General features: G+C 40.9%; 1 protein-coding gene across 6 annotated transcripts in view; it reads left to right on the plus strand.

Moving 5' to 3' along the window:
• Positions 1-19442, plus strand: part of FER (FER tyrosine kinase) — a 190510-nt gene that overhangs the window by 60651 nt on the left and 110417 nt on the right. The gene's annotated exons all lie outside the window — the stretch shown is intronic.

Genomic DNA, 19442 nt, shown 5'->3' on the forward strand with positions numbered 1-19442 from the left:
CTGAGTATGTCAGCCCCATGTAGATGTCTTGGATTCTCTAAGCCATGAAGAGACTAATAAACAGAGATGAAGCCTACTTTCCTACAGGCACTTCTCAGTTCTTGAATCAAAAATGCCTTGAATGCTAGGAGAGGAAAAATACCATGTGAGATGTGTTAGTCATTGTAATCCAGTCAAAAAATCCCAGGATTACTTGTCTCAGCTTCTTTTTACGAAGATGCAGAAACAGGTCACAGAAAACATTTTTAATTGACTGTTGTATTTGGTAGCGTGAGAGAGGCAATGACATTTACGTCAAGATAACGGTAGATATCCAGGAGTTTACGAAACTAAGGTCATCGTGCTAAGAAGAAAAAAAAACAAACACCTTGCAGTATTCAAGATGCATGGAAAAGAGTCATTTTTGAAAAATTATTGTTTGCACTGTTGGAACTGTGAGTTACTTTAATATATATATATATATATATATATATATATATATATTAAAGTATATATATATATAAATATATATATATATATTCCTATTCTGTAAGTTCGCATGGGCCAAAAGCAGGCCTGTTTTCTAAAAGTTAATACAAAGTTTTTCTGCAAGCAAAATAATTTTTAAAAATTTCTCTTTTTGTCAGCCTTTAATTGCAGGAAACAAGGGTTCATTGTCTGGAAATTAGAAGGACAGAAATCCGTACAACTCTTTTAAAAAAAAACAACAAAACACACACAAAAAAAAGACAAGCAAACAACCCAATTAAAACAAAAAATCCCCATGACTTAAAGATAGAGTAGCTAAGAAAGATTTGTTTGCCTTGAACTTTCCTTTAGTCACTCAGTACATTTAAAGAAAAGACCTTTGCTGCAAAAAAAAAAAAAAAAAAAAAAAGATATGTCCTCTTTCAGAAATCCTTATGATTCTCTCAGCCAAATAAAAAACAGACGATGTTGTTCTTGGGAACAAGTTTTACATCTAATAGATGATGAAATTAGATAATCTCTATACCATGTGCTTGTAACAGGCCCCGTTATTCTTAATCAGGATTTACATGAGCAACAAGAATTCATAGTAACATAGTTTCTTTTCTATAAACCCTTCTAGGAAGTTGCTAAAAGGAGTTGGTACATGTATTTCATTTGACTTCTTATTAACCTTTGGCAACTTTACTAGGATTTACAAACATGACATTTTGAGGGAAATGCAATTATAGATGCTTACTTTGTTAGTGTATCAGAGTAACTTCTGATACATGGGAATCAAATTAATGAGAAGTCATCTTCTTGGTGTTATTCATTGAGGTTTGATTTCACTGTAAAACTTCTTACATGCAATATCAAGAGATACGTTGGGACACAGGTCCTAAATAGTTGTTAGATTGCAGTGCGGGTCAGCTATGGGTGATCCTGGAGAAGAAAGTGACCCCAGAGGGGCAATGCCCTCATCAATACAGCATTGTGTTCCAGGGTTTGAGCACAGGGGTCAGAAACAGGTGCTTTTATGAGGGACTGTGAGTGGCTTCAGAAACAACTGAGCAATGAACTGGGTTCAGGGTTCATCTAAGAATCCAGAGAAGACAAAAAGGCAGTCAAACAAGGCTGAAGACAGGGCTATGACATGGGTCCAAAGCCCCTCCAGGGGGTCAGAGCCAAACACAGGACTGGAGAAAGCTACAACATACAAGTGAGGGATCTGTCCAGGAGGCAGAGCCAGAGGTGGAGCTGGAGACAGGTAACTTGCTCAGGCAAGGGTGCAGCACCCAGGGCTGGGCTGAAATCAGGCTGGTTGTCCTACGCACAAAGAACAGACTTGCAAATTTGAACATGCATGTAATATTTTACATGTTGTCAGTGTTCGCAGAATTCCTATAGAGAGAATGTTTCCTTGAAACTTGGACTTTGCCTTTTTCAGTATGTGTTGCCACAGTGATTCATCCGGTGTTATATGAAAGCATAAACAGTATGTTAAGGAAAAATACAGGATGCATGTGATACGGCCTGGACTATATCTGCAAAGTTTTGGTTTTGGTGGGCCTCAGGATTACTTGTTTGATTTCTAAATCTTGGACTGAGGTACTACAAGAAAATAAAATTGCTCAGTGTTTGGGTTTACATGTAATATGAACTGTTGCAATTCCCCCTTTAAATCAAATTTACCTAGTTTTGCCAAAACTTTGCAAAAATGCAAACTTTCACAGTGGCTAATGTGACTGCAATTATCTTAGTCTGGAAACCTGTATTTAGCATCTAGTTACTGACTGTGATAAAACGGAAAACAACTGTAGGTAGGAGACAGAAATGGAAGCTTCAATATGTTGGGAGGGGGACTTAAAAGAGATGCTTGACAGTCTTGACAGTTTCTGTATCATGGTGACCTGGAATTTTAATCTTATCTGCTAGCAGCTTTCTAGAACAGAGGACCTGTTAATTGTTATGCTGAATTCATTCTGAGTGAGCAAAGACTGTCACAATTCAAGAGAAGCAAAGCTGATGTAAAAGGATCTCATGTGACTGAGCAGTCATTACACCCAGGTGTGCAATAACATTGTGCTACAACAGAACGTGAATTTTGCATTTTTTTTAAGTGAGGGAAGAGTTGCTTGGAGAGTTCTTAAAATAAATAAATGAAAAGTAACTTTTGTTTAAATATATATCTTTTAAGTGTATGGCTTTTCATTAGTTTGAAACATGAACAGCTCTCCTCAAGGAAAATGGAGGTTCAGAACAGCTGGTAGGAATGTAGCTTGCTTATATTGCCTAGTTTGATGTAAAAATTAGCTGTTACTATGTGATCTTGGTGTGGACATAAAGATGGAGCTATGAGTGGGAATTGTAGGTGTTTTGTAGGAGAATCTTGTTACAGTATAATAGTACTTATTTAATGATTGTTGTTGCAAGGTACAGGCTATGCTAATACATGAAAAGGCACGTAGTAATAGGACAAGGGGCAATGGCTTTAAACTAAAAGAGGGTAGGTTTGGAGTAGATATAAGGAGGAAATTCTTCAGAGGGTGGTGAGGCAGTGGCACAGGCTGCCCAGAGAAGCTGTGGATGCCGCATCCCTGGAGGTGCTCAAGGCCAGGCTGGATGGGGCTTTGGGCAGCCTGGGCTGGTGGGAGGTGTCCCTGCCCGTGGCAGGGGGTTGGAACTTGATGGTCTTGAAGGTCCCTTCCACCCCAAAGTATTCTCTGATTCTGTGACAACTACATAGATACCATTAATAAAAAGATGTTTCATCTTCAGATAGTTTTTGTATTGTGTGATTAAGTAGATTTTTCTTAAAAATGTGACTGTTTTCTTCTGAGGCTGTTCTTGCTGGTGAAACATCCTCTTTTTGATCACTAATGTTACACAAGCCCTGCTTTGAGCCAGTGTGGTTGTACCCAAATCCATGGCCCTCTATTAGTGAGTCTTGGTGCACATTAAACATTTGCAGCTTTTGTTTGGTAGATCTGTTGAGTCTGTGGGACTTTTGTGTGTTAATTAATTAATTAATGCAAGTTAGCATTGTTTTTATGGATCATTGAGTCTGGAATTTGATCGCTGCATTGTAATATCTCAGGGATAGTGTAGTAATGAGATGTAGCTTTACAATATGTGCTGAAAATTTATGAGAAGATGAGGATTTTCGATCAAGATGACTGAAGTATCATTTTAGTTACTTCCTTCAGCATACTTACGAAGTTGAAACATTAAGTCATAAAGCTGTACTCATAATCCAGAGTAAGTATTGTTTCTTTTTTTGGGGGGTGGAGGCGAAGGAGAAGCAAAAGAAGCCTCTTTTGTCACAAAGAAGACCAGCCTGCTTTTGATTTGACATGCAGTTTGAGGATGCTGTATGGGAATCACTGATGAATTTTCAGAAGAGATCCCTGGGCTGGATATTCACCTTCTAGCAAGTAATGACTAAGACAAGTGAAAGATTTCTTCTCTTGACCACTGAGCATAACGACCCAAAGCCGTTCTGGAATTCTACAGGATAAGCGTTACCTAATTGGGCTCCTTGTGCTAGATGCAGTTTGTGCACTTTACTTTGGATAGGATTGAAAGCTGTTTTCTGGTACCATAACTGAGACTTACAGGCTGAATCTTCCCTCTTTGATGTTGGTATTTTCAGAACGGTCTCCTTTGTGTTTGTGATTTATACAGCTGTGATATTCGATATGACATGAGTACAACCAAGTGTAGGCTATATTTGGAGCAGGATTTGAACATTGTCTATTTATGGGGCTTGCGTTTTTGTTCATCTGTTGTTTAAATAGGCAAATGTTTGCAGAAATGTTTATGTAATGTGTAGAAACTTCTGACACTATGTTAGTTTGCTTCTTCCTTCATTTGAAAAAATACTGGCTATTTGTGCATTATATGCATCTGTTTTGAACAAATTACTAGTAGTTACGCCAGTATGTATTATTTATAGACAAAAAAGCTTAATTTTAAATTGGTGTCCTACAAGCATTTCTCGTTTAAGCCTACCTCAGATGCTCTGCAGAAGTTGTCTGTTGCAGCTGTCATGAAGTTGTTGCATCATTTTATATCTCAATATGCAGGTTGATTTTATTAATGAAGCGGTGCAGGGATCTGTGAAAAACAAAAACAAACATCAAATTTTGGCTGTGCTAGCTGTCAGATAGAAATACCTGATGAAATTCTAATCTGGGCATGCTACAAAATCTTCCTGTTTGTGAAAGTGTCAGTTTTTTTCTTTTATTCAGCTAATGTGAATGGTGATGCTGAGCCTGTTGTGTCCTGTCTCTCTGAAGTTGTTCAGGGCTAGTTCCATGAAGCTCCATCTTACTCTAATAAAGTGGATGTATTCTCTCACAATGCGACGGTCAAAACAGAACAGAATTGCCAGTTCATATTTAATAACACTAGTTATTGGGGGAAGAAAAATGTTTTAAAATCCTGTCAGATCACATAATTTGTATAATGCTATTTCAAGTCTCTTGGCACAGCGTTTGCCAGGGTGGCTTTTTTAGAGTCAGTCATGCCAGCCATGAGAGAGATGTTCATTGGTAGGTGCCAGTTTTTGGGTGGTGGTGTGGAGAGTGCAGAATCCAATAAATGTTTCCTTAAACCAGTCAGTATGTTAATAAACTTGCCAACATTGCAACTCTCATGAGCTCACACAGTGGGTGATGGGAGACTGGATTCTTCATAGGCCTCCAGGAACCTCCTCTGAGTCCAGGGGGAAACCTGGGTCCTCCTGCCAGCGCTCCCCACTGGCCCCTGACAGAGTCCTGTCTTCTGTGGGTTGGCTGAAGTTGGGTCACAAGTCCCTGTTTAGGGTCTAGGGGTCATGCAGTGACTGAGTGTTGGGTTCCTGCTGTCCTGCGAACCCTGTAAGGACATGCAGTTATCTGTGAATTACAAGGTCTTGGTCTCTGTTCCTTAGGTGTTGACTTCTGGCTGCTGTTCCTCTAACAGCTGTTGGTACTTCAGGCTATAGCTGCTTGGATGCCTCTAGTCCTTTTCCAGAGACCAGACTTCCCTGGGTTTAAATGCCTAAAATCTGAGTTTGACCACTAGATTTGTCAGACACATTTCTTCAGCAGACATTACAGTGTGTGTTTGAGACTATAAACCAACCAAATTCAAGCTAGCTCTTTGAATATAAAATAAGGAGTTGTGCAAAGACAAGCCTGCCTTGGTGGCTGACCAGGGCACCTCTTTGCCTGCTCCTGGCTGACCAAGGCACCACAGACCTCTTGTTCGCCTAGCTTGTTTTCACTTTATGCTGATGACAGCATCCAGATAGTTGCTTCAGTTGTCAGTCTGTCTCTTCACTTTTAGATAGGAAATGCAAAACTCTAAAAATATACAGCCCTTCTTAGAAAATCTCATTTTGGAGGGAACCTTTGAGTTGAGGATTGGTGAAACTTTGTTTTTCATTTCTCAAACTTTTCTTTTCATTGACCCCTTACTTTTTCTCACTCTTCCCTGTATGTTTGTGGAACATCTTAAGAGTAGCTTCCATGGCAGCAATAATTACTTGTTGGTGGCTGTATGCTGTAATTTTTCTCTTTGCCTTCTGATCTCCACCCTCCAAATTACCAGATTCTCTGCACGAGATCGCATGCTGTCAGGATATTGATGCTGTTGTCATCAGAGAGACCGAAGGAACTTTGCCTGTGCATGTCAGGAAAAAAGGATTTAAACAGTTAATGTTGTGCCTTGTTGAAGTGTGGCTTGGCTTCCTATCTTAATTTTTGGAGGTTTAACACAACCATAACTTTTTTTTTTTTTACTTTTTTTTTTTTTCCTATTTGTGAAAAAAGGAGAGCTGCTTTTGTTTCTCAGTCTGCAGGATATGTATGTATGCATAGATTTTTGACAAGCCTACTACTGTTATTTTAAGCCTGTGGTTAGTGAAGATCATTTCAAGCTCCAGGTGGCATTTTTTGGCATGTACACTGCTCTTCAGGGATTTGACAATGTGCCTGTGACAGCTGTGAATGATCTGCACCATTTCCTTACTTCAGCTACTACCCATGGCAGAGACTGCTAGGAATTATAGCTCAACATTCCTGGTGCTCAAATGGAAATGCCAGGAAGTTGTGCTTGTACCTGCTTAATCTGCTGAGTTCATTGTTTGGGGCACTGTGTGTGTGGTTTGGTCCTTCAGCCACCTACATTGTACAATTGTTTGTGCTAAATAGAGCCTGGAGTTTCTGTGGTTTCATATTATTAGCTCATATAGCTGTCTTTCACCATTTTTTTCTGTCTAATTTTGATGGCTGTCTTGAACATACATCAGCAGGAGATGACTTCATCTGTGTTCATTACTTCAGTGTTTGTAATGAAGTTCTATTAGTCCTTAAGTAAATTTGTTAGTTTGAGTTGTATGGCAACTGTTTTTAAAAGTTTAGCTATCTACTGGCCAACTAAAATTTTAGAATTCAATTGAGGAAGTGCTAATTGTGGAATATTGTGATTTGCTGATAAGAGTCAAAACCACAGTCTGTCTATCTGCTTTTTGTGGAAAATTTAGTGTATGAAAACTTTTCTACACTGGTGTCCATCTCTGGCAGAGCAAAATTGATTAGCTGATGTTTTATCAGAATTTAGTAAAATAGAATAATTTCAGACCCTTCAGATTATCAAGTCCAATCAACACCTAACAGTAGCACGTCCACCACTAAGACAGGTTCCTAAGCACAACATCCACACATCTCCTAGACACCACCAAGGATGGTGACTCCACCATCACCCTCGGCGACCTGTTCCAACGCATAACCACCCTGTCCATGAAGAAATTCTTCCTGATACCTAATCTAAACCTACCTTGGTGCAAGTTGAGGCCATTTCTGCATGTCCCATCACTTGTCACTTGAGAAAAGAGACCAACATCCTGCTTGCTGCAACTTCCTTTTAGGTAGTTGTAGAGAACAATGAGGTCTCCCTTCAGCCTCTTTTTATTAAGACTAAACAGCCCCAGTTCCCTCAGCTATTACTCCTAAGTTCTTGTTTTCCAGTCCCTTCAGCAGCTTTGTTGTTTTTTTTGTCTGCATACACTCGAGCAGCTCAGTGTACTTACTCCTAGAGAGGGGCCCAAAACTGAACACAGCACTCGAGCTACAGGGGACTAAACCCTTCCCTAGTCCCACTGGCCACACAATTTGTGATGTAGGCCAGGATGCCATTGGCCTTCTTGGCCACCTGGACACACAGCTGGCTCGTGTTCAGCTGGCTGTCGGCCAGCACCCCCAGGTCCTTTTCTGCTGGTCAGCTTTCCAGACGCTCTTGCCTGAGCCTGTACTGCTGTGTGGGTTTTTTTATGCCCCACGTGTGGCACCTGGCCTTTGGCCATGCTGAGCCCATCGGTCCAGCCTATCCAGACCCCTGCCCAACTTGGTGTCATTGTCAAGCTTACTGATAGTGCACTTGACGGTCTCATCAAGAATGTTGATCAAAATTGTTGAAATTAGCCCTGGTATGAGTCCTGGGGAATACCACTTGGGACTGGGGGTCCGACTGGCTTTACCTCCATTCAGTGACCTTTCAGGCCTGGCCATCCAGCCCATCTACCCAAAGGGCAGTACATCTGTCCAAGCCATGAGCAGGTGGTTTCTCCAGGAGAAGCTTGTGGGAAACAGTGTCAAATGATGTGCTAAAGTCCAAGTAAGCAACATCCACAGCCTTTCCTCCATCCATTAAGTGTCATAGAAGGAGATCAGGTTAGTCAGGCAGGGCCTGCCTTTCATAAACCCAAGCTGACTCGGTCTGACCACCTGCTTATCGTGTATGTGCCATGCTTATTTTGGAAAACTGACTTGGAAAAGTGTCCAGGTATTAGTAATGCAGTGTAACATCTGTGTGTATTTAAAAGAAATCTGTTTCTTCCATTATCTTATCAGGAATTTTCTTAATAGCTTGGCTCTTGGGTTTTGCTGCTGAAATTGAAAGGGAGATAGCAAGATCTCTCAGTGTGGGTGTGTTCATACATGTATGTATATAATCAAATGTAAAGCATATTTCACATTGAAGACTTCATCACCTCAAGTGACAGCTCCAGTGCTGAGCTTGAGTAGGACTCTAGTGCAGTAACATTAGTGTCACCCCCTCTGTCTGTTCTCCTGTAGAGTTTAGGTCACACGTCTGCATCTGTCAGCTGGATGTATATGGTAACAAAGTGCAAAATAAAATTAGCCTCTTTGCATCAGAGAAACTCCTAAGGAACTGCTAGTCAACTTCAAATGGTTTGTGGATGCAGATGTACTTTCAGCTGTTAAAGCATGTGCTCTTCATAGCAGTCTGACAAACTGTAATGTTTAGGGGATGGAAACATAAAACGTCCACACCGTTGGTTTGCTTTGCATGTTTAAGTTCTCTTAATGCTTTTTCTCTAATATACCTTGAGCTTTATGCTATTTTAAAATTTGTTTATATTCTTGAAACTTCAAGTCACATTCATGAAATCTCACAGTAGAAAGGAGGGTGTGTATGTACAGGCCAAACCATAAACTCTGGTTTCTAGGCTAAAAATTATGTTTGGCTTAGAAAGATGAGAATGTTTGGAAACAGGGAGAGTATTTGAAATAGTGTAATATCTTCCAACTGCATTTGTATGCTTGTACACTTCTACGTCACATACATTCTTGACTGTGGTTCAGATGGTCACTCCTTGCCTGGAACAACAGGAGTAGCTCATTCACTGCTCTTTGGCTGATGATTCTTGGATTTCTCGAGCAACAGCACAGCCAGAGCGCTGAGCAAGATGTTGTCCTGGCAGGTGGTGATTGTGACCAGCAGCTAGTTCATCAGCTGGTCAGCTGCAAGGGTGTGTGAAAAGATAAAAGTTTTTTTTTCAGGGCAGGGGAACAGGGAATGGGGGCTGTGGTCAGTCCCTGACGCTTCGTCTCCTCCGCTCCCTCAGGGTCCCTCCCTGCCCCTGCTCCCTGTGGGGTCCCTCCCATGGGATGCCGTCCTTCCCCAACTGAGCCTGGGGGGCTGCCCACAGGCAGCAGCTCTTCAAGCACTGCTCCCACACGGCTCCGTCCCACGGGGTCCATCTCCCAGGAGCAAACTGCTCCAGCACGGGTCCCCCATGGGTGGGGGCAGCACCCCTCAGACCCCCTGCTCCTGCATGGGCTCCTCTCCACGGGCTGCAGCTCCGGCCCGGGGCCTGCTCCTGCGGGGGCTCTCCATGGGCTGCAGCCTCCTCCAGGCCACATCCACCTGCTCCAGCGGGGGCTCCTCCACCCATGGGGGGGCTGCAGCGTGGAGATCTGCTCCATGGGGGACCCATGGGCTGCAGGGGGACAGCCTGCTCCACCAGGGGCCTCTCCCTGCACAGCCCGCAGGGGAACCGCTGCTGCCTGCCTGCAGCACCTCCTGCCCTCCCTCCTGCACCTGCCTTGGGGTCTGCAAGGATGTTTTACTCCTCGTTCTCCCAGCTGCTGTTCCATAGCACTTTTTTCCCTTTTCTTACCTCTGCTGAGCTCCAGGTGGAGATTTACTATAATCAGTTCTTTATTTTGCAGCATTATGCAGTCAAGGGATGGAGATGTATTAGGAATTGGTGGTATAGATATATTTTATTAAGCAAAACAGGAATTGCTTAGTGAACTTTGTGTGCCTCTTTACCTGCCTTGCAAAAGCTTTTGTGTGGCTACTTTTTGTTTTCCACAAATATAGCTGCTGGACGTGATTGCAGTACCTCAGCTTGGGAAATGTGCATTAACACATCATAATCCCTAGAGCACAGTTGACATTCTTGATGATAATTAAGTGAAATCAAAATCATTTTTTTTTTAATAAAAAAGCTGTTTTGTATATAATAATTAAAATGTGCCATGTCTCTAAAAATGTTATTGCTAGCCACCATGAAGAGGTACTCCGCTTCTGTAAAGACCTCTAATACATATTTGTGTGTTTGGAAGATTTACTAATCATTTCGAAGATGAAGGTGACATTTTGCTGACATTTCATACATAGCTTGAAAAATTGGTCCTTTGATACTCTAATTAAAACAGAAAATATAGTGCAGACTATATAATTTAACTCTACATTCTGTTTTGTTAGTCATTCAAAACGGAATCAGAGTATCAAATCAGATTATTCATATTCCTTTTTTACAACTTAATATTTTAGGCAGATTGTTTGCTGAAAGCTGAGACTTTAAGTAAAATCAGCTGAAGGTTTCAGGTTTTCATTTCCAAATAGTTTGCCTGTCTCTTGTTTAATCTCCTTTTCATTGCTGTTTCTCTGGACCAAAAACAAACAAACAAAACAAAAACCAAACCTCCCTGACTTTCTAGACTCTTGCGCTTTTAAGATTCTGGTAACTGTGAAGCACTTGCATTGCACGAGCGTTATGATTAATACGTTAATATTTGCATAAATGTCTACTCTTCCCACTTTTTCCCCATTTTATCCTGCTTTCACTGGAGTCTCTAAATGTACATGCATTTAAGTAACCACAAATGGAGAAAAGCTTATTTGGAATTAATGCATGTATTTTTTGAAAGTAAGCTGAGAAAATTCCTTGACCTGTTACGAGTTACATGAATTATTGATACGTCTTTCTTAATAGTAGCATTATATTGTCTAATTCCACTCCTGCAGACCAGACTGTAGCGACAGTGCTTTGTTTCACATTAGCCAGTAATGAACTCTGAGTTGCCATTCGAAACAAGGTCTAAGCGTGCCTGAAAATATCAGGACACGATCTACTTAGTGATCAACCCCCCCAAATATGCTGGAAATTACCAGCAAATGAACTGAGAATAACAGCCTTTGTGTAAACTGATGTGCATCTGCTTCCTGAATATTGCAGAACTGCAGAATAATTGAAATTTGAGGGGAACTCAGGGATGCTGTCCAGTCAGTGCCTTGCTGAAAGTAGGGTGAGATTTGACGTTGTATCACACTGCAGAGGGTCTTGTTGCATTTGAGTTTTAAGCAGCTCCAACAATGCAAATCTCTCTGGGAATTGTCCACATTTAATCACCTGCCTCATTGTGATCTTTTTTTTCCAGACTGTGACTGGAATTGTTGCTGATTGTTGCAGGTTGTCCTTTTGCTGTGTACCTAGAAAAGTCTGCCTCTATGTGACCACTTACATTTTCAGATCCTTTAGTTATAGAATTCATGTAGGGTGCTCAGATGTGTGGAAAAGCTTCTCCAGAATTAGTGAATAAATAGATGGAGCTTTTCAGACTTGAAAAAGCTGACTGACGGGGAATGTGATGAAGATGTGATACACATGGAATAAATGGAGAAAGCACATATGGAATAATGGTTGTTCACTGTCTATTCTGAAGCAGCGAATAGGGCCACCAAATGAACACAGCAGGCAAAAGTATCAAAACCAGCAAGGAAATGTGTTCTTCAAAAATATGTAATTAAGTTGTGCTACTGTTTGTCACAGCAGGGAATAGTAATATTTTATAAAGATTCAGAAAGCAGCTTGAAAAAAATTATGGAAGGAAAATCCTTCCATAACTCTTACATGAAAAAACTTTGATTTTGATGCAGGCTGATTTTGTAGTACAAGTTTTCAGAAGATGCAGAAACGCTTTGAGGAATTATCACAGTCCTTTTCTTATAGGCTGTCAGGACATTAGCGTGGCAGGAGATGTATCTTTGGTCTGAGAATATAAAGCTCTTCTTAAATTTCACTTGGGTAAGCCTGTGCTTTTTAAACCCTGTGATTCAGAAGGTGGAACATGAATTTACATCTAGTGCAGGGTTTTACAATATGTGTACATCAATTATGCATCATTTCTGCTGCTTTGGAAGGTGTTACTTGTATTTAAAACAGAAAATATTAGCTTATCCAGAAATGATTTTTGAACATAATTGGTTTCACTGTGTACTTGAGTTATTTTTAATTAGCTTTGAATGTTCTTATTTTTAATGACTTCATGTTACACCTTCATGGCTCTGCACAGTGCTGCCCTAAATTCTAGATACCTACAATAGCAAGGTAAAAAAAAATGCAAATTATTATTCCTGGGAAGGCCCTCCAAAGATAGATGATCTGCTCAACTCAAACAATCAGTTCATATTCAGCCAGCAGCTGGCTCTGTGTGTGGATGCCATGCCAATAGTTTAAAATACCCATTTTTGTTTGCTAAACATAGCATGATTCCTCTTCCGTTTTTGTACATTTGGTCTTTCTTAGATTCCCAGTTCTGTCATGGATGGGGGAGGGAGAGGGGGATGGGGTGGGGTGAAGCCTTTTGAGGTGAGAGATTGGTCTTATGTCTGAAATCCAATCACAGGACAGGCTTCAGGGACTTCAGGTATGTTCTACTGTATGTTCAGGTGTTTGTTCGTTTATGCCAGTCCTTTAATGGTATTGCAAATTAGTATGTGCCAATACCTATAAAGAAGGCATTCAAGATAAAGATTTTATGGTTAGTATATCCAGTCATGAGTAGGCAGGCCAGAGTTACTGTCGTATTCTAAGTTTATTGCATGTTTTTGAGGCCTCCCAAATAACTTTTTTTTCCTCCACTACTGAAGTGACTAATGCAGAGGATCATTTTCAGAAAATGACTCTGTCTGAAGATTCTTTGAAGAACTCTTGCTTATAAATCACGAAACTCCATTCTCATGCCAGACATCTATAGCCTTCTCAGAGCAAAAATCTTCATCATTCTCCACATTATCTAAATTTCAAGCCTTAACATGAATGTTATTCTGTCACTTTTTTCATCAGGGAAATCATATTTTCAAACCAGAAATGAAGCTAGCATTCACTTCACTCAAAGGGGAGCATCTTAATTGCTCTGGCAGATACTGTCTAGTGTGTTGCTTTTATCTGTAAGTTCATTGAACATACCATTTGCAATAACTACCAGGAATTCCTCCATTCCATTTTTTTTATCTTAGAGCTGTTGCACTTTACTGAAATATTTTTTATCAGAATCTCTGAGGACCAGTTCTGTAGCCAAACCTCAGAACCAGGATTGTCATGCTCATCTTTTAGATATCAATGATTGTGTTCTTCCAGTTGTAATCTCCTTTTCTCCTGGGAGTGTCTTTTCTTTTAGTTATAGAGTCCGTATTGTATTTCTTTTAAATTTTCCTCTGAAGGTTCTCTACTTTCATTTGTAAGTCTACATTCAACTTTGGTATTCATGCTGATGATTCATATCTGACACATTAGGCAGGTCTTTCTTTGAATTAAAATATTGTCTTACTTGTATAACCAATATGTGTGTGTCTGGCAAAACTTTTTAGCAATATTCAATATATGTCCCTCTTATTGCTAATCTTCTGCCTTTTGATCAGTAGAGATAATAGTATTTGTCTGTCCCTCAGAAGCTTTAATACTGTTTTGTCTTCATCTTATATTTCTTTAGAGCTTCTTACTTCCTTGCTTTTCAAAAAAGAGTATATATTATTTTTCTTTTATAATAACTTCTGTGATGCAGCCATTTCTCTGGATTCATACAGCTAAAAAGCTCTTTTGGGCTTTAACGTTACGCAGTTTAATTTAAGCAAAATCTTTTGCCCTGTTCTTTTGTCTTGCTTATAGTGATTCAAAATACTGCTGTGCATATGATTCTTATGGCCTTGTCGTTTTGATTGTGTCATACTTCTGCTATTATTCTCTTATTTTTCTGTGCTCTAAGATAGGTGGTGCTTTTGCCCAGTGAAAGAACTTCATGCTTTGCAAACGGGAGATTTTTCCTCATAGGATGGTTGGACAGTTGTAGTGCATGGCCACAGAAGGTCTAGTGGAAAAAACAATTAAAATGAACAGGAATTCATGTTGCACATAGTCTTCTAAAGTGAACAAGAAACACGCAGAAGCACATTTTTCTGCATTTCACATATAAAAATGCACTTGAGGAAATCCTCAAGCAAAACAAAGAATGCTTTACTTGGGTTTTTCAGCTGCTCTGAATCCTGTGCTTCTATGAGGGTTCCTCATTTTTTCTGTCTGTGTCTTGTCAGAAAAGAAAAATAGGAAGTAAGAGTGCCAAAGTGGTTGTCTTCTACTGTGACGTCTCTGTAAAAGAGCCGAGGTAATACTTCAGACCATTAGGAATGAGAAAGATAACTGCAGTGACAAGGCTGGCTGAGCTATATGCAACTGGGAATAGGGTTTTGGCATTCCTTATTTTGTGGCAGTAGAGTTACGACACTGCTGCTTCCAAAACTGATTGCTTTTAAAATAGGACAGAGCATTCTGATCGGATGGTTACAAGTAGTTGCTGTCAATAGTATGCTCAATAAATGAGTAATTTATCTTAGTAAATCCTTTCTCTGCCATTCGGAAATAAAAAGTAGTAATGTCTTGCGTTATTTGCCAAAGAGGATGATGACAAGAAGTTACATACTGCTTATATTCCATATAGTTCACCAGACTTGTATCATTCTAGGGTAAGTAGAAGGAGTTTCAATGTGTACCTGTCCGGAGAGTACAAGATTTATGACATGCTCCAAGTGACAGTCCCAAGTCTGGTAGTGACTTATACTGATTCATTCTGGAGGGTTATTAGAAATGTGGCTATTCCAAAAAGGGAGATGCATTTTTCATAATTCCTTTTGCGATATGCTCTTGGGGCACAGGTACATTTAAACACAGCCAAAGAAATATGTTAAAAAAGCTCTGTAATGACAGTATTTATTTTCATACTTACCTGACTTTTTCATGGTAAACTATAATTTATTCTGCAGTAATTCAGGCTTTGCATAAAATATTATGGCCCAGGGATTAGTTTTCTATTTAATGGAATTGGTCTGGTGCAAAAATAAAGGCAGTGACAAATCATGCTACCATTTTCCTATTATCTCAGAGAGTAATTCATTCAAGCTAAAATGAAACTGAATCAGTTAATACATTATATTAGCTGTACTGTGTATACTAGCAAGTGTAATATACTCCATATTGCTTTTTACAGCGTTTCTGGTGCCAAATTCCTAATTTCTTCCCACTGTCCTTCTCATGTCTGTTTGTCAAATAGCAGTAATGTGTACTGTAACTGTATCTGAAGCATATGTGCCATCATGGTTGTTCCGGTTGGTTGGATGTCCGGTGTTCATTGGAGTGCATACTGTGTGGAAATAAAACAAACTTTTCTTTCTGGGGACACAGAGGGTCTCTGCTCTCTGTTGGCTTTCCTCAGAAATTTTAAATAACCTAATGTCCTGAAATAATCCTTTCATTTGCAAAATCCTTTACTAAATTCAGAGAGCCTTGGCCAAGAGATTCAAAATTTGTTGTGGATAGGGTGAAGATAACCAAGGGAAGATCAACTTTGGTGCGAGTTAACTTTTTGTTTGGAAAGCAGAGTTTAACACCGCGTCTCAACCAGTAAGGCAGTATACATTAAAAAAAAGAAAAAAAAGGTTAAGGGGTTGGTTTGGCAGCACTGGTGAATATCAGTTTTTCACAGTGAAAACTGATTTCCTGCAAGATCTAATGGGTCCTTCTACACTGTTCTGCAGCTGGGCAATGACAGAGAGAGAGAGAGAGCTGTTGCTGTTCTACAGTTCTATTCAGGTTGCCTTAAAAATACTTAAAAGGATTAAATAAACTCAGTAGAGGATATAGTTGTGTTTGCCATGTGTTTGATAATGTGTGCTATGCTAACAAATTAAATCTTCATTCCTTTAAGATACAGAATAGTTTTAGTATTTCAGAGGGAATGTGCTATGGAAGTATTAAAAACTGTTTATAATACTGCAGTGTGAACAGAGGCAGATTTTATGCCTTCAATCTGTGTTTTTAGTGCTCATGCTGTTTGATGTGACTGTTATGCTCTATGTATCTTTTGGGTGATGCTTATCGAAGTCCTCTAGTGGGGCCCAGTCCATGAGTCATGGGTACTTCTAATCAGATAAAAAAAAATAAATATTAAAAACCCTTTTTGGTAAGGAGAAAGTATTGAATATAGACCCTTACCTGTAGTTTGATGTCAATAGGTAAGGATGCTGTGTGTGTAAAACAGAATTAAAACTTAGGAGTTTGTTTAGGGGCAACGTAATGGAATTCATCCATATTTGGTAACTTACATTTTTCTGTCATCAGGAGTTAGAGAGATAATTACAATTCAATCTGATGGCTCACTTCTGAAGAGATGTGTGAAACGAGTTGATCGTTCCATACCTGGCAGGCATGCAAATAAAATTAGACCCTGTGTCCCCCTGTTGTTAATAAGATTTTTCTTTATGTAGCCAATTTAATTCCTGTATTTATACAGTTTGTATTAATTTATTTTATCCAGACCTGTATCCTGTAAACTAAATTGCACTTGGTAGTCATTGTCAAACATTTTTTTTATACAGACTTAACAGATTCTGTTGCTTATTCAGAACTCCTGGAATAAAATGAAACTGTGTTTATTACTTGAACAGATTTTCAGTCTCTTCAGTCAAGGGTGTATGTTCAAAACTTTGAACCCATCTTTCTTTGTAATATTACCAAACAGATGTAGTCTGTCCCCACTGTCAGTTTCTCATAGTTTAGTTAATGTATAGCTAATTAGAATGAGGCTGCTAATGTGCGGTCTCTGTGCTTAAAGTTTACTGAATTTGCGTATGTTCATTAAAGAATCTTGACTGTTTCTGAGGATGAAATTATAAGAAATAAACCTAATCTGTCAATGTAAAAATTCTTTTGAAAGATTCTGTGATATTTAGAGCTGATGATAAAACAGATGGAGAAATGTACAATGTTCAGAATAATCATGTTACTTTGGGGTATTTGCGTTGACTGAAACTGAATTGGAGATGGTTGCAGGCTGATTCAGTCTCCTAATTGTAGTGAGTAACTCTGTTCTAGCAGAATTCAAAGACAGTCGCTTGTAGACACTGGTGGCTGTACCTGTGGTTCGCATCACTGCCAGAAAACAAATGGATCCCATAACTTGCACTGAAATTAGTGTGCTAATCATAGAACCATAGGATGTCTTGGGTTCATTTGGACCTTGAAAATCGCCTAGTTTCAATCCCCCTGCCATAGGCAGGATGCCACCCACTCAATCAGGTTGCCCAGGACCTTGGCCAGCCTGGCCTTGAACACCTCCAGGGATGGGGCACCCACAGCTTCTCTGGGCAGTTTCAGTGCCTCACCACCCTCTGAAAAATTTCCTCCTAATCTCTAAACTGAATCTACCCTCTTTTAGTCTAAAGCCATTACCCCTTGTCCTGTCACTGTCTGTCTGAGCAAAAAGTTGCTCTCTATCATTTTTATGTATTGAAAAGCTGCAATGAGTTTCCTCCTGAGCCTTCACTTCCTCAGGCTGAACACCCCAGCTCTCTCAGCCTTTCTTCACAGGCGAGATGCTCCAGCACTCTGACCATCCTCATTGCCCTCCTTGGGACCTGCAGGTCCACAACCCTCTTGTGCTGGGACGCAGCACTCCAGGGGGGGCCTCACAAGGGCAGAGCCAAGGGGGACGGTCATCTCCCTCCACCTGCTGCCCACCCCTCTGGTGATGAAGCCCAGGACGCAGTTGGCCTGCTGGGCTGCAAGCACACCCTGCTGGCTGACGCCGAGCTTTTCATCCATCAGAGCCCCAAGTCCTTCTCTGCAGGGCTGCTCTCAGTGAGTTCTTCTTTCAGTCTGTGCTCGTGTGTGAGGCTGTCCAGACCCAGCTGCAGCACCCTGCACTTTGACTTTTGAATCTCATTCAGTTCACATGGGCCAGCTTCTCCAGCCTTTCCAGGTCCCTCTGGATGGCATCCCTTCCTTCTGCTGTATCAACCTCACTGCTCGGCTTGGTGTCATCTGCAAACTTGCTGAGGGTGCACTTGATCCCACTGTCTGTGTCACTGATAAAGATACTAAACATCACTGGTCCCAAGACAGACCTCTGAGGGTCACCACTCATCACTGGCCTCCACCTGGATGCAGAGCCATTGACCGCTGTCCCTTGCTTCCAGCCTGCTGTACTACTTTCCCAGCAGACATTTGAAGTCCCCCGTCAGGATGAGAACGTTTCAGCACGACGCTTCCTGTAGCTGAAGCAAGAAGGCCTTGTCCACAGGCTCCCCTTGATCAGGCAGCCTGTAGCAGACTCTAAGGTTTCCTTTATTGGTCTGGTCCTTAACTTTTATCTACAAGCTTTGAATCTGTCCGTGACTGTTTCTCAGAGGCATCTCTTTGCAATCAATCAGTCTCCTGACACAGAGGGCAACACCCCTGACCCTCCTTCCAGGCCCATCTCTTCTGAATGTCTTGCAGTCCTCTATTCCAGTGTTCCAGCTGTGTGATCTGTCCCACCACGTTTCTGTGACAGCACTCAGGTCATAGTTTCCTAATTGCACTCCTCCTGCTTGTTTACCATGCTGCATGCATTGATGTACAGGCTCTTCAGCTAGGCTATCGGTCACATCACCTTTTCAGAGGAGTCCTTCCTAATCACTTTGGCACAGTTCACAAGTATTTTCCTGTTGTTTCCTAAAGTGACAGTGTCTCAGGTTCACTTCCATCAGTCCGAGGTACAACCCCTTCCCCCACTGCACCTAGTTTAGAGCCCTGTTAACAAACCCAGCCAGCTTGCTGCCCAGAACACTCTTGCCCACCTGGTCTGGTGCTCCCCATCTTGCCTCACCATGCTGGACTCTCAAAAGTGCATCTGAGGTCTCAGACCCCAACCCCCTGAGTGTGGCAGCCAGTTGTTGACTTTCTGTTCATCTCCTTTTTCTTGGGTCACGGTCATCAACTGGGAGGACAGACAAGAACCCTGCTTCCCTTCCCGTTGCCAGGACTTCAGGCAGGCTATTTCTCAGTCCATGTCAGTGCCAATGATACCATTTATCAATCTCCCACTCAGATTCCTGGATGTTATGTTGCCTGGTGAGTTCCTCTTGTAGCAGAGCCACCTGCTCAAAAAGTTCATCCAGCCAGGCACACTTGCACCTGTGGCACCCACCTCTGCCTTTGGGACCTATGTGTTAGAGAACAACACATTAATAAAATAAAAATCAAACAAACAAAAAAACCCACACATGCATTAAACAAGGGTAATACAAGTGTGTATTTTTTT

The sequence above is a fragment of the Anas platyrhynchos genome, chromosome Z, assembly GCF_047663525.1.
Source record: "Anas platyrhynchos isolate ZD024472 breed Pekin duck chromosome Z, IASCAAS_PekinDuck_T2T, whole genome shotgun sequence".
In the NCBI taxonomy this organism is placed as follows: Eukaryota; Metazoa; Chordata; class Aves; order Anseriformes; family Anatidae; genus Anas; species Anas platyrhynchos.